We start from the raw sequence: 15,235 nt of genomic DNA on the forward strand, positions 1-15,235 counted from the left end.
TTCATCCAACATAATTGCATTTTATGAAAATGGTGCTGCAGCACCTTCTGTATGTCTGTTGTGTCCCATGGTTTGTGAGAAGAAGAGAAAGACCCCTATCTCTTTTGCCTTCCGGCATTGTTTCTGGTTTGTAAAATAACTGTTTTTGACATCAGCTTCTCCGGTGCTGTTAGAAATAAATATAAATAGGTATGTGGAATTTTAACAAATCTGGTGTTTGAATCAATTAAGGGGTGGCTCCATCTGCTTTGTAGTTATAAAAAAAATAATAAAAAATGTTAGTGAAGCTTGATATGAGGGTATTCTGTGTTTTTACGAGTTGGGTACTTAATAGACTTTTGGGTTTGGATTTTGAATCATTATTGTCATGCTCAGGGTGGGACCAGCTTATTTCTTCATAGAAATGTTTACACACTATAAACAAGTAAACCATGTACACTCAGGAAAAAATCTCAATTTCAATTTCTCATCTAGTCTATTTTGATCTTACAGAAGATTGATATTATTGATATATTATCTTATCTGTATTATTGATAGAGCTCATGTATTTGTTGAAGAGTATTTATATTCTTGAGAGAACAACTGTACAACTGTAGTATTAACAGCGACTCTGCATTAAATACTATCTCCATTTTTTTAACTGCTTCAATTCAGAGTAGCGGGGTAGGCAGAGCCTATCCCAGCATTAAATGGGCACAAGACAGGATACGCCCTGAATGGGACACTACAGACACACATTCACACCAGGGCTGGTTTTCCCAGAAGCTAATTAACTAAACTCAAGCGAACAATGGTACATGCACATACCAAGGGAGCAGATAGAACGCCAGGAACTGAACCAGCAATGCTAACCACTGCACTGCCTTGTCACCCTGACAGAGATTTAATATAGAATAATCCACAACACAAGTCATTGATCTCCCTTCTTCCTTTATTTCTTATCTACACTCTGGTTTATCGATTCTCTCTTCCTAGTGTAGTGACTCCTTTCCTCTTGATTCTCAACTTTATTTCAGTATTTTTTTCAGATCCCTTCTTCTCTTCATTCTAGTCTGGTGAGAAGTCAGGCTCCAAACAATACCTTGAGCAGTTTCTGCAATTTAAAATAATAATAATAATAATTAATTCTGCTTCCTCTACTAATGATATCACTCCTGCTGCTGCTTACAACAGTAAATTCCCCCCTTATGTTTATAGTACTGATGACACTGCTAGTGATCTGAATAATATCACAACTGTTTCTACTGCTGCTCCTGCTAAACCTACAGTCTGGACATACCTAGAGGCTGCTCTTCTCCTCCTTCACTCTCTTCTTCTGAGCTTTCATTTGTCTCTTCTTTTTCTCCACTTCCCATCTCCTCTTCTCCACCTCCTGATTCATCTGTTCCATCTCCTTCTATACAGTGTGTCCAATAAGAGTCTGTCCAGATGAGACTATACAGTGTATCTAGTAAGAGTCTGTCCAGATGAGTTTATACAGTGTGTCCAATAAAAGCCTGTACAGGTGACGCCACACAAGGACAGAGGTTCTGTTCACTTCTCACCTGTCTCTGAGTCTCAGGAACTCTGAAGTTACTCAAAGGAGGGGGCTCCTCCAGGGGTTGATGGGGGCGGCATGGCACAGTCACCAGGGGTTTCTCTGAGCTCAGATGATTGAGGAGGGAGGGCCCAGGGGCGCTGAGGTCCAGGAGAGGGAGGGATGAACATCTTGTTTTCTTTAACAGCCTCACCCATCTGGATCGTGCGTCTCCTTGGCTGTGGAGACTGAAGACACACAGAAGACCTTTCTGTTCCTGCTGAGTCCCACAACAAGTCAGACTGTCCTAAGACTACTACAAAGAGAAAAAATTAACCTGCTATTCACAGACCTCAGCTACAGGGACTCCCAGGTTGTTCTGCAGGATGAGGTCGAGCTCTGCTGCAGACTAGCAGAAGCACTTGTCCACCTCAGAGAAGTGACACCTGACCTTCGTGTTTTTGAAGTAAGACTTCAGTGTCTCCTTCGCCTCCTCCTAGTCATCCTGCTTCATGATTCCTGTGCCCTGGAAGGGAAAATCCTAAGAAAATGGGGAGAGAGAATCAGGCAAGATGTCCTGACCATGTCTGCTGCCGTCAAACCAAACCTCCATTATCAGAGCTCTCGTTGTGTTGCCTGTTGTCTTCACTGTTTTAATTTTGGGATTTGGTAAAATTTCTTATCATATCCTCTGTTAAACTTCACTAACTCAGTACCAACTCTTGTACCAAAGAGAGAGAACAAAGACAGTGAATCATCATCATCATACCTCCACAGCGCCAGACAGGAGATGCAACCTAGGGGTGGAACTGTGGTATCTCTAAAGCCAAAAGAGAGGGGGAGGGGGGTCACCCCACTGTTAATAGAGCCAATAGAGAGAGAGAGAGAGACCCCACTGTTAATAGAGCCATTAGAGAGAGGGGGAGTAACCCCACTGTTGCCATCGATGACCAAGAGTCTCACCACCCACTCTATGATGCCCCCTAGTGGTGATCTGTAAGTGGTGTGTTTTTCAGCCACCCACTTGAAATAACAGCAGGCTGGTGTCCCAGCCCAGCTCCTGTCTCTCTCCCCTTGGATCTGGGAGATTTCCAGGTTGAGTGGGGTGGCGCAGGTATCTTGGAAAGCTGAGGGGGTCAGGAGAGTCGCCCCAGCCCCTGTACTGCCCCGATACCACAGTGTAAGCTGGACAAGGGGAGGGGTTTCAGTGACTCACTAATCCCACATATGCTGCCTCCAATCCAAACTTGGCCAGGACCTCATCGTACAACTCCAAGCAGTCAAGCTGGATGGAAGACATCGCATTCTGAGCCCTGGGCCACACCCGGCTCTCCTCAACCTAGAGCAGCCCCTCCAGTTCGACCCACGGGTCCTCCCTGAGCCACCACAGGGCAGCCGGGGCTTTACCTACACTCTTACCTACAGTTACACTATAACTAACACACAAATACGGCCAATATTACAACAGTAACACTGCAATTAAGGCTTACAGTATCATCATTACTAACAATAACACAAACTTAGCAGTACACTAATAATACCAATAATAACAATAATACTATCAAAAGAAATAACATGACAATGAGTCTTAATATTCTGACACTAACACTATGATTATCACTAATATTAACATGAATACTAGAATTAAAACCAAAATTAAAAGTAGCTCTATCATCACTAATTCTCACATGAATACTAGTATTCAGTAGTGCTATCATCATTAATACACACATACAGATGCAGCGGTACAAAGTGCGTGGTACACACACGTACCGGAGGTAATTGGCTACGACGTCATACATTGTGACGCTCGATGACGCGCGGTACTGCGGTATGTGATTGGTTGACCGACAGGGGCACTCTTGGTCCATTGGTCTGTCGTAGAAAGATTTACAGTAAACGTCTTTACTGTGCCCGTTGTAGTATTGAATATTCATATGGAATTTTACCACTGAAGGAAATCTTAGTAGCTGAGCATAAAAATAATAGGAGCATACTGTAACGCGTGTGAAGGCCATAAACAATATTCATTTTGGAACATAAACATACAGTATATGGCTGGTCTTGGTACTTTAAAGAAAAAATACACACCAGTATTCCATTTCTCCCTAAACATTTTAAGCATCGAAGTCTTTAACTAAAGAGATACCGGAGTCAACAAGCATACTTTTAGAATTTGATTAAAAGGGAATATAATATGGAATCGCGTATCTAAAGAAATTAATAACGATATAATTATATTCATGTACCGCAACACAAGAATAGTACATGCTGTACATTGTCTGTCAATAATGTTTCTGTAGTGCTTTTTCAGCACTCCGCATGTGACCTTGCTGTTGGCGCTGTGGGTTAGGTTGCTGATTCCCATGTCACATGGTCTGTGATTGAATCCCACTATAACTCTGACTTATTGCTTTAACAAACATTTCTTTGAAAAAATTAAACGTTTCTCTTGGTCAGAGATGAAATAAAACCTCACTCGCACTAAACAAATTTATATTTCTAAATATCACAACATGATTGAATTTAAGTATTTTTAATAACAATGAATAGTCACCTATGCGTTACAAAATAAACATATATATTGATTTGAATTGCGTTTTGATTTAAATCGTAAACACGTGTTTAAATATATGTGTTTAAAGGCGATATATAAAAGCGTTGATTCTTATGGAGTGTGTTCTGCCGGGGATTCAAAAAATTTATTTTTTTTAATCGCGTATCTAAGGAAAATTGCAGTATCACTTTGTTCATGCACAAACAGTGGCATGTTACATTATTAATTTGGGTGTCTCCTCTTGCCAGAAAGCTCTAAATTGCGGTTTTTGACTTTTTCTAAATTGCAACCCATAAATAAAGCTGATACAGTTTAGACTTACTGTATTTTAAACTGTATTACAGCAGCACATTGGACAATGCAACGTATATTGCAAAAATGCACTTGGAATCTGTCCAAGCCCTACTTTTTCAGGCATCTTCTTTTACTGCAACGGACAAAAAAACTCTCTTGCTTTTAACAGAGCGTTTCATAATTTCTAACTACGAAAATTATTTAAACTGCGACACTTATCATTCATATCATTCAAATAAACTTTATTTTATATAGCGTTTTAAGCGAATAGGTAATTAGATTGCTCATAAACCTAATCGCTTTTTCTACATAAACACAGTGATTGCTCTCTGAAAATGCTTTTTCTTTATATTTAGGCTCAGATTTCAACTATTGATCGAATTATTATAAACTTTCTTGGAAAAATGTCTTTTATGTAAACCATGTTTGCTATTAATTCATTTAGGGCTAGAATACGTTCATTGTCTTCCAATCGAGTCGAGTTGACATTGGAAGCTTGCCACGCCCGGACTGTTACACCAACGCATTAGCATGTTAAAGCGATTTCATTGAGGAGCCTAGCTTTCTTAACTAGTAAGTACTGTACTTCCTACTTTGAAAATACCTGTGAAACCAGTTTAATTTGTCACAGCCAGCACTCCCGCAGAGAGGGGGGTTGTACTTGTTAATGTCTTAGCACAAAGCAGAAACTTCTTGTATTTTCCGATGACATACAAGTGGAAAGATTACAGATTTGAATCGTCTTTTTTCTGAACCAGGGAAAATCTGATCATGTTTCTCTATAACAATTATAAAAAACTTTTATATTAAAGAATATTACTTAGTAATATAAATCATCATATAACTACCAAAAAAGCAGGTTGTTTTGAGTGTCTGAACATTGTCTCTTTGCACCTGTAGTTATTTGCAGCTGGGAAAGCTAATGATTATGATCTGGGAATGTAACTGAGATTTTTTTCTCCATAATAAGCAGCTTTGCAGCAGGTTATTTGTTTTCACTGCTTGAGAGGTATTGGAATGCTGCGAGCAAACATGCAGCTGTAAAGTTTAGCAGTTTTTAATGTCATGCTCTTAAGAAATAAAGCCTTTAGACAATTAGGAGGTACTGGTATTCACAAGGTAGAAGGTGGTGTTTTCAGAGGCCTAAAGGGAAACTGTTATACCTAATGATTAAATACTTGATTTTTTTACTGCATTGTTTATGTATGATCTGTGTATCTCAGCTGAAAAGCTGAGATAAAAAAAGATGTATGCATCTAAATAACTGGACCTCAAATAGCAGACCTTATGAGCAATACTGTGTGTATTTATTTAAAATATTTATAGCTCCTCTGGAAAGTTTGTGGGGGAAAAAAAAATGATGTGCTGAAACAGTACAATTAAACACGCTCTGCAGAAAAGGTGATGGTTGTTAGGTCAGTTTCAGTTTTACACGTACAGTACACATTTGATTTAATTAAAATTATGAGGTACCCTGTATCTGCAGGACTCAAGAGGCTCTCAGTCATGTCACTTTGCAGTTGATGTCTCCTAGAGGTTCCTAGATTCTTATTGTAAATAAAAGGAACAGCATACAGTGGGACTTTTTCAAAAACGGGGAACAAATTTCAACATGTGACTGCACCGAGCACACAAATATTGGTTCTAGGCTCCTGAATCACCTTTGGTCCCTGGATCATTGCTTTTAACCATTTACACAAGGTTTTTACTGTAAAGCACTTTCACAGCTCAACATAAATGGACCTTCTGGGGCACAGGCTTTAAAGGAGCTTTTTAAAAAAAACAGACTTTGCATTTCCTGTTATAAGCTATTCTATGACAAGCATGCCCTTATTATGGCGAAATCCTCCTAAACATTGGAGAAATCTAGAAGTTCAATTAAAACAGAAATGCTTCAAATCACTTGGGATACAACAAAAAAGTGGTGTATTATAAAGTGTGTTAAAAATGTAGCTAGTTTGTTTTCATACCCTAGATTATAATAAAACCTCACCATTTAACACCAACAGGTGTTTTCTTGAAGTCTGCTAGCTTCAAAGTTTATGGTTTGGCTTTTGTGTATAATGATAGTGAACTGCATCGGAAATGTAGGAAAGTAAGCATTAATAAGCAGGAAAATTAAACCTAGAAACACCTAAAGTACTGGACTATATTACAGATAAACTACCAATCTACCTTTTAAGCCTGTACAACCTGAAGAACTCCAGCTTTAATTGATTGGATTCAACAGCCTAAGTTTTAAGGTTATCCTTACAAGTGTGGAAAAGCATGGGCGTAATGTTGCAGCCTTCACTGTTGTTTTAGAAGTTGTTTTTTCCAGCTGTACATGAACATTTCTGTCTTGAGTCTTTCTTAACAATATGGTGTAAACAGTGTCTGGTTTCTACTGTGATTATTATTTCATTACTGAAGTAGCCTTTTGATATTTGCACAGTAATTTTTGTTGTTATGGCTGTTTTCATATTCGTAGTTTTCTTCTGTTAAAACTTAAAATCTCTCACATTAAATTGGCTACAAATGCAAGAATTCAACCAGATATTCTTACTTGTAAAATGTATACTGTTGCATTGCAGTTAGTTAATGTAGTTAGTCCATAGTCAGCAATCTAAACTTTATGGTTAAGCTTTAATGATTGATGTTGTACCAGTAACCTTTAGAAATACTATAGTACTTCACAAATGCTTTGTGTGTTTGGAAATCTTTTGAGTAAAAGCCTTATAAAAATAGGTTTAGTTTTTACAGGACATCACAAAGAAATAGGATGGTATAATTCTTATAATTGCTTAGTGATTGTATTTGGAAGATTATGGACTAAACAGACTTCAGGGATGCCAGTGGATCATTGTGCTATTTGGAATTATTCCAAAAATCAAGTGACCTCTTTGCTGTAGTATTTTTAGTATTATTTATTTAGTATTAATAAAGAATAGATTCATTAAAGTCGTGCGATGTGTAAGCGGGATATGTAAAATAATGTAAAAGAAAGTTTTTTAGTATTGTTATAGAGAAACATGATCAGATTTTCCCTGGTTCAAAAAAAAGACGATTCAAATCTGTAATCTTTCCACTTGTATGTCATCGGAAAATACAAGAAGTTTCTGCTTTGTGCTAAGACATTAACGAGTACAACCCCCCTCTCTGCGGGAGTGCTGGCTGTGACAAATTAAACCGGTTTCACAGGTATTTTCAAAGTAGGAAGTACAGTACTTACTAGTTAAGAAAGCTAGGCTCCTCAATGAAATCGCTTTAACATGCTAATGCGTTGGTGTAACAGTCCGGGCGTGGCAAGCTTCCAATGTCAACTCGACTCGATTGGAAGACAATGAACGTATTCTAGCCCTAAATGAATTAATAGCAAAAATGGTTTACATAAAAGACATTTTTCCAAGAAAGTTTATAATAATACGATCTATAGTTGAAATCTGAGCCTAAATATAAAGAAAAAGCATTTTCAGAGAGCAATCACACTGTGTTTATGTAGAAAAAGCAATTAGGTTTATGAACAATCTAATTACCTATTCGCTTAAAATGCTATATAAAAGATGAATGATAAGTGTCGCAGTTTAAATAATTTTCATAGTTAGAAATTATGAAACGCTCTGTTAAAAGCAAGAGAGTTTTTATGTCCGTAATTATTGAAAATTCCCGGTAATGTTGACTCTGGTACTGGTAGTAATTGTTTACTACTGCAAATATCAAAATAGTTCAGGTTTTGCGGAAAAATTAAATTTTTGGAGTGATAATGTTTACTATAGGAAGAAGTGCGTCCCTGGGTGGGATCAAAAAACCCACTTTGGGGTTAATAGCCGAACATGCTAACCAATTGCACCACAGAAATGCTTACACCTTTTTCATTTACATACTTTTGGTGAACAAAACAATTCGCTCGCATTTCATATTTCGCAAGCTATATGATTAAAAAAAACAAGTTGTTCTGCAAAGGAAATGAATAAACGCATTAAACCAAATCAAGACCTTTTTGAGTGTCCCAAATTACATGTTCTGTAAAACAAGACGGGAAAAAAGGTACCGCTGGAATTCGGATCCAGGATTTCCTCTTTATGAAACAGGTGTTTTAACCAGCTTTACCACAGCACCAGCAGAACACTATTCTTATACAGGTGAGTACCCACCCTCAATGGAATAAACCTATTGGAATAACATGGAATAAACCTATTACCTATTCTTATACAGCCGCTTGGACACACCGCTCTGAGGCATCTGAGGTCGATGTGCGCTGAGCCTGGTCGCCGAGCAATATCATGCCCAAGGGGGTTGGCCCTTGTCATGAGGTGGCTGAGTGGTTAAGGCGATGGACTGCTAATCCATTGTGCTTTGCACGCGTGGGTTTGAATCCCATCCTTGTCGGTTTATGTTTTCGACTTGTGATCCGTTTCTAAGTCGGACTTGCTTTCTTTAGCTACTGTAGTAGAGCAGTAATATTTCTAGCGTTGGCTGAACATGGCTTACAGCAGTAGCTGACAGATATAGTCTCTTAATAGGTCAAATTTATGCTTTGTACTGCTTTCACCTGATATTAATAGTAGTCCTGATGAACGATTTAGGGACATGGCGCATCTTGAAAATGTTCTTGTTAATTTCAGTTTGGAAAAGATGCACTCACCAGAAGCAGAAACTGGTTGCATCTGCAAAATGCGCAATGCAATAGCAATGTCTTGCTATGAGTCCTTACCTGTTACAGGAGGCGTTGTAGGACTTTTTTAGTTCAGAAAAAGCTATCAATTCATCTTACATTTCTACTCCATCAATATTAGCAATGCTATCTTTACTAAGCTCTAAATATAGCTCTAAATAATTGCTAATTTTAAAATACATTTTAAAATAAATGCTATTCCATATGTTGTAACTTTGTGGTATTTAGAAATTTTATCTGAGGATGCAAGGGAAAGTATTATACAACTGTGAAAGAGACTTGTATTTTAATACAATTTTCGATCAAAAGAAAACCAAAGTCCCTATGATATTACTGTCAATATCCCTTGATATCAACGTTCAGTTGAAAGATTTGAAGAAACTCTCAAACAAGCAACTGCAGTAGCAGAGAGTTTTGATTTGAACCGATGCTTGCAGCTCAATACTCCATTCATCCTTGAAAGAAGCAAAGACAGGGATGTTTTGAGTGTCTCCATGATCCTCTTCTCAATCCAAAAGAAAGGTTTTATATGATCCTGATCCCAATAGAAAAAGGGTCAATTTCAGCCTGCACTGATGTCCCTTCAAACGTTTTATAAAAACTCTGGTCCATTTCTTCTTCTGAACGAGACTATGGGAGTGAGTATTTTGACGTCAAACTCGGATTTAAATAGAGGAACACTACACTACATTGGGCTACATGTGTGTCAAAGCGTTTATTTTCCGACCTCTTGATAGCTCAATTGCTAGATCTTAAGACTGTAGACAAAAACAGTGGGTGTTTCTTATGTCCCTGGTTTGAATCCAGCTCGAAGGATGGTGTTTTCTTGTTCCTTAATCAAAAAGTGAAAATTGCGAATTTGTCTTTTACTTTGATGTTCACCCGAAAGCTCAGTATACAAAGAAGTAAAGGCTCCTGTTCTGGATAATCCTCACGTCTGATTGTTTTGCTTAGACCTTTAAAATGTACACTGTGAACTGTTTGCTCTTCCTAACACAATTAAAAAGCCGCTGACAAACTTAACGATCGAGAGTTTAGTTCAGTGATAGCGCGCACTTAAGATGCTCCGTTATCTATCGCCGGCATCTCTGTATTCTTTTTAAACGCGATATTGTTTATTCTTCGTGTGTGAATTTCAGGCTGACTCATAAACCCTTTGTCTGTTTTAAAGATACATTATTTTAAACCAGACATAATGAAAGACGTAGTAACTAGACACGTACAACACACATGAATAGTAGCAGCTCTGAACTCAATGTGGTGCTGGATGGGAATGCAATACAAACGCCAATGGCACAATGGATAACGTGTCTGATTACGGATCAGAAGACTAGATTTCTACTCCTTCCTGGTTCGTGAAAAAGCTTTTAAACCACACTACTCAACACTGACATCGTAGTATGTGAGGTCCTACACAACCTTACTATCGACTGGATGACTGGTCTTCTGTTCTATCTCCGATTCTTTCCGCACATCCCTGCTATTTCACCACCGTTATTGTAGGATAACAGCCACAGACACGAGAAGATATACTATTCTGAACAAATGTCTTAAAAAATCACGTTGAAAAGGGTGACAATAAGTTTTTGTTTCTTTAACGTAACCTTATTTTTGCCTGTAAAGTTCACATTATTTTCTGTAGCCGCAAATCCCCAATATTTCTGCTGTCTCTGGAGAAACACAAGCGTGGAGTCAAATCATATTAAATAACACAACACATCTATTAATTTAACACCCAGATGTGACAGAACACATGTAAGATTTACACACAGCTTTTAATATGTATCTATAGTGAATTTGCAGGTATCCTGGGGAGGGAAGAGAACTGATTTTAAGGAAATACATATTTAAAGGGGATGTAAGTCTTAAATGTGTTTTGTCATATCTGGGTGTTAACTGAATAATTTTTTAGCATTATTTATTGTGTTTTGACTCTATACTTGTGTTTCTCAGGAGACAGCAGAAATATTGATGTTAACATTTATATTCACATTCCCGGTGATATTGACTTAGGTACTCAACTATTTACTTGTAGTTTGACTCGTGTCAAAAGTTGAAAATCTCTCCAAACATCAAGATGGCTAAGGACATGCACAGAAACTCAATCACATTTAGAGAAGGTAATGTTTAGATCGGATTAATTCGAAGTGTGTCTCTGGGTGCGTTTGATCTACCAACATTGTGTCTAACTGAAGGACACCCTGACTGAGTGTGCCATAGAAACTGACACATGTCGTATTCTTCTACATTCACAGATTTTTGGCTAAAGTAAAAACAAATCGTTGTCATTTTCTTGCCAGCTGGCAGTAATTATTTTGCATTGATAAGAAAGATGAGCACTTTATCTTTCGCAATGTGTGGATTTCTTGAAAAACAAGTTGTGCCAAAAACTAAATGAACACTTCCTTTAAACATAATGCAGAAGCATGTTGTCTATAACAATAAGCGGTGCGAGAAAACAGGAAGAAAGGCACCGCTGGGTTTTGAACCTACGATCTTCTGTTTACTAGACAGGCGCTTTAACTAACTAAGCCGCAACGCCGGCAAAATACTTCCCTTTTACAGCCAGGTGGACACACCACTCTGTCACATCTTTGTTCGGTGTGCGGTGAGCCTGCTCGCTGAGCAAGTTGAGAAAGGATGTGAAATGGCTTTTATCCGGCAGTTTCATTACTAAGGAGCTCAATATTTTTTTTGATGATCTACAGGGTGTCCAGTGCAACACAGGCGATGGACTGCTGGGATTTGGAGTCAGGATTTCCTGTTATCTAGACAGGTGCTTTAACCAACTAAGCCACGGCGCCGGCAGAATTCTCCTCTTTTACTGCCGATTGGACACACCGCTCTGAGACACCTGCGTTCAGTAAGCGTTGAATCGGCTGGCTGAGAACGTTGCCTCCTTTACATTCAATAGGAGCCCCGACACTAAGAGAAACGTATGGAAATGGCTTTTATCGGGCACTTTTCATGTCCAGTGCGCTTGACATCTCCCACAGACGACAGAGTTCATTTACGACACTTTTCCTTTCTTTCTTTCTTTCTTCTTTCTGTACTATTTGATGGAAAAAAAAACGAGAAACCATGTAAGGTTAAATGTCTTTTTTCATGGAGAAAACGTGCACCAGGAAATGTTGTGTTTAGAAGAAGTGAGTTAACGTGAAAAGTGACCTAATTTACCGGAGCAAATGCTCACCTAGCAAGGTCTGCTTTACTACAAGAGAGAAGTAGAGTGAAAGACGTGATCATTTCACGCCGTTGTGGAACAAAACGCTTTTTTCTTTGAATTCTAAATCAATTAGAAATTCAGAGCGACACATAAATGCTTTGTCTGTTTAAAAGTGATGATTTTTTAAAACTGATAAAAATGTAGAAAGCACGTTTCTCTCAAATTGTAGATGTGGTGGTGTACTAGTAGCGGCGCTGAACTCACCAAAGCGCAATTCAGTTATGTGACGGGCTAGTGGTTTAATGGATAACGCGTCTGATTTCGGTTTATAAGATTGTCGATTCGACTTCTACCGGGGTTGTGTGATTTAAATCAGGCTCCTCAGAAATAGATGTCCGTTATGTAAATAGACCGCACCTGAAAGCAAACGTTGGGTCTGGTTTCCTTTCTTTCCTGCATGAAATAGCAAATCGTTACAAAAAACACCAGCTAATGTCCTATAGCATTAATCATTTAAGCAAACATGAATATACTGTAGGTCTTGGTACATGGGAGTGGATTTCAACTACAATTAAAAAAGGACAAATTATAATTACAGGCTTCAGACACTTTTTCATACAAAAGTGACCAAACACTCCCTAACTTTCAGGTTTGCTTGAAACTGTAACAAAAAAGCGGTCTGAAACTTCCATTCTCTGATGTCACTGTCTCTAAAGTCGGACGTGATGTTTCGCGGATGTGCAGTGTGCCTTTTCTCTTGTCGTGTTCAAGATGAAACACTGCATAAACTCCTGACTGGGTGTTCCGTACTGCTCTGTTATTTCATTCAGATTACCTAGGTGGTGTACAGATAAAACGCAACTGCGTGGTGTAAAATCCAGGCTCGGCACCAGCAGCATCTACAAACACATCAGCTGACCTCGACGTGATTTGAACACGCAACCTTCTGATCTGGAGTCAGACGCGCTACCGTTGCGCCACGAGGTCACTCGCCACAAGGGCTTTTAATTCACCCAAAGAGAACAATCAGCGTCCCTGAAAAATATTTTCAAAAAAGATTTCATTCTCTCCTGTGAGGAGCGCCGCTATTCCAACGAGGGTCTCTTCTTCCCAGACCACAGATTATTCTTCCTGCCCGGCTCTTTCACAGAGAGCAGACACACCGTCCCCACTAATGTCTTCACTACATCTACAGATCTGACCCCCTACAGCCCCGATATTCCTGGACAGGATATTTACCACCAGCCTCGTGAACTTCTCATCTTGTCCTCTCCCAGGAGGAGAACAATTAACACAGCATCCTCTCTCCATTTAGCAAATTACACAAAACACTGTTTACCTGTGAAGACAGAAACCCAGGCTGCTCCAGGTGAGGCTTAAACTCACAAACTCGGCATGACTCCACTGATTTTGTCATTTGACATGGCCTGAACCAGGAAAGAGATTGGAAGTCGAGAAGTTATGGTGTTGTTTTAATACTTGCCTACTCTTTTAATTTTAAATAAAAAATATTTTATTTTGGAGTACTTTCAATTGATAATCCTAGTCCCGATGAACGATTCTGGGCCATGGTGCATCTTGAATAATGTTCTTATAGGCTTCAGTTTGGAAAAGTGCGCTCTTCAGAAGCTACCGAAACTGCTAATGGTTACATAACACTTAATGCAAAAGCAACATCCGGGTTTGAAAAAGAATATTACTTGCTATGAATACAAACACTGTTACAGGAGGCGTTAGGGCTATTTTATCTTAGATCATCAATTCATCTTACATTTCTTCTCCATCTATATCAACAGCGTAATCGCTACCGAGCGCTAAAGGCAGGTCCTGGCAATACAATCTTCTTTAGAAAACATTTTTAAAGCTATTTCCACTACCATCCCTAAAGTAAAAGATACCGATTGCACGCAACTCATAAAATATCTTTTCCAGGGACGTTGTAGCTAGATGCAAATTACAATCGAAAGTGTATCAGCTTTAAAATTTTCTTTTGGATCCACAGGACGATCAGTACGAGACTCAAAATATACCTGTGATTGATTGTATAGCATAGATTGAACAGCATTTATGTTAAAATTAAGGTAAATATATCAAAATATCAACATCCAACTTCACAGTGCTAACGCAACAATGCTTGTCAAATTCTCAAACAAATCCGCATTGTATTTCTAAACTATTTAAGCAGAGGATACAACAGGAGTATAAATGATATCTCCCGCCAGCCCTTCAAAGATACTTTTCCATGGGTGAATATGGATTTCTGGGGAGTTGCGGTGTTGATCACTATTGGACTTCCCTGGTCTCAAGTGTTGTTGTTGGACACGGGCAAAAGACTCGCATTTTCGGCAAATATAAAGAGGGTTAAAGGTTCGGCTTTTGTGGAGACAGTGTTTACATTGACAATAATAAGAAGATCGTCCCTGGGTGGGTTTGAACCACCAACCTTTCAGTTAACAGCCAAACATGCTTGCCGGTTGCACCACAGAGACTGATGAGAAAGGCTTTGCTCCATTCGCACCTTTCTGGTAAGAAAATAAACATTGCTTGCATTTTCTTGCCAGTCGGCAAGACTGTAAATCAATATTCCTACTGCTCTGATAGCCAAGAATTAAATTTCATTTTTCACAAGCTGTATGAATTTCTTGAAAAACAAGTTGTTGCAGAAAGGAAATGCATTAATGCATTAAACTAAATCAAGCCCTATGCGGTTGTCCAAAATGGTACTTTCTGCACAAAAAGACAGGAAGAAGGGCACAGCTGGGATGTGGAGCCAGGATCTCCAGTTAACGAGACAGATACTTAAAGCAACTAAGCTACAGCGCCAGCAGAATTCTCCTCTTTTACAGCCGCTTGGACACACCACTCTGAGACACCTGCGTTCAGTAAGCCCTGAGTCTGCTGGCTGAGCAAGCTGCCTCCTTTACACGGAACAGGAGCCCTGACCGTAAGAGAAATGAAGAGAAATGGCTTTTATTGGGCACTTTTCATGTCCAATGCGCTTGACATCTCCCAAGGGCGGCAGAGTTCATTAACGACACTTTTCCTTTC

The 15,235-nt window shown here is 38.9% G+C and overlaps 1 non-coding gene across 1 annotated transcript; it reads right to left on the reverse strand.

Annotated features, from left to right (window-relative positions):
- Positions 1–13,102: 13,102 nt before the first annotated feature.
- Positions 13,103–13,174, reverse strand: trnaw-cca (transfer RNA tryptophan (anticodon CCA)). Its single transcript has one exon. It is a non-coding gene; the product is annotated as a tRNA-Trp (tRNA).
- Positions 13,175–15,235: the final 2,061 nt, after the last annotated feature.

This window comes from Lepisosteus platostomus, chromosome 5 (genome assembly GCF_059453375.1).
Source record: "Lepisosteus platostomus isolate fLepPlt1 chromosome 5, fLepPlt1.hap1, whole genome shotgun sequence".
Lineage (NCBI taxonomy): Eukaryota > Metazoa > Chordata > Actinopteri > Semionotiformes > Lepisosteidae > Lepisosteus > Lepisosteus platostomus.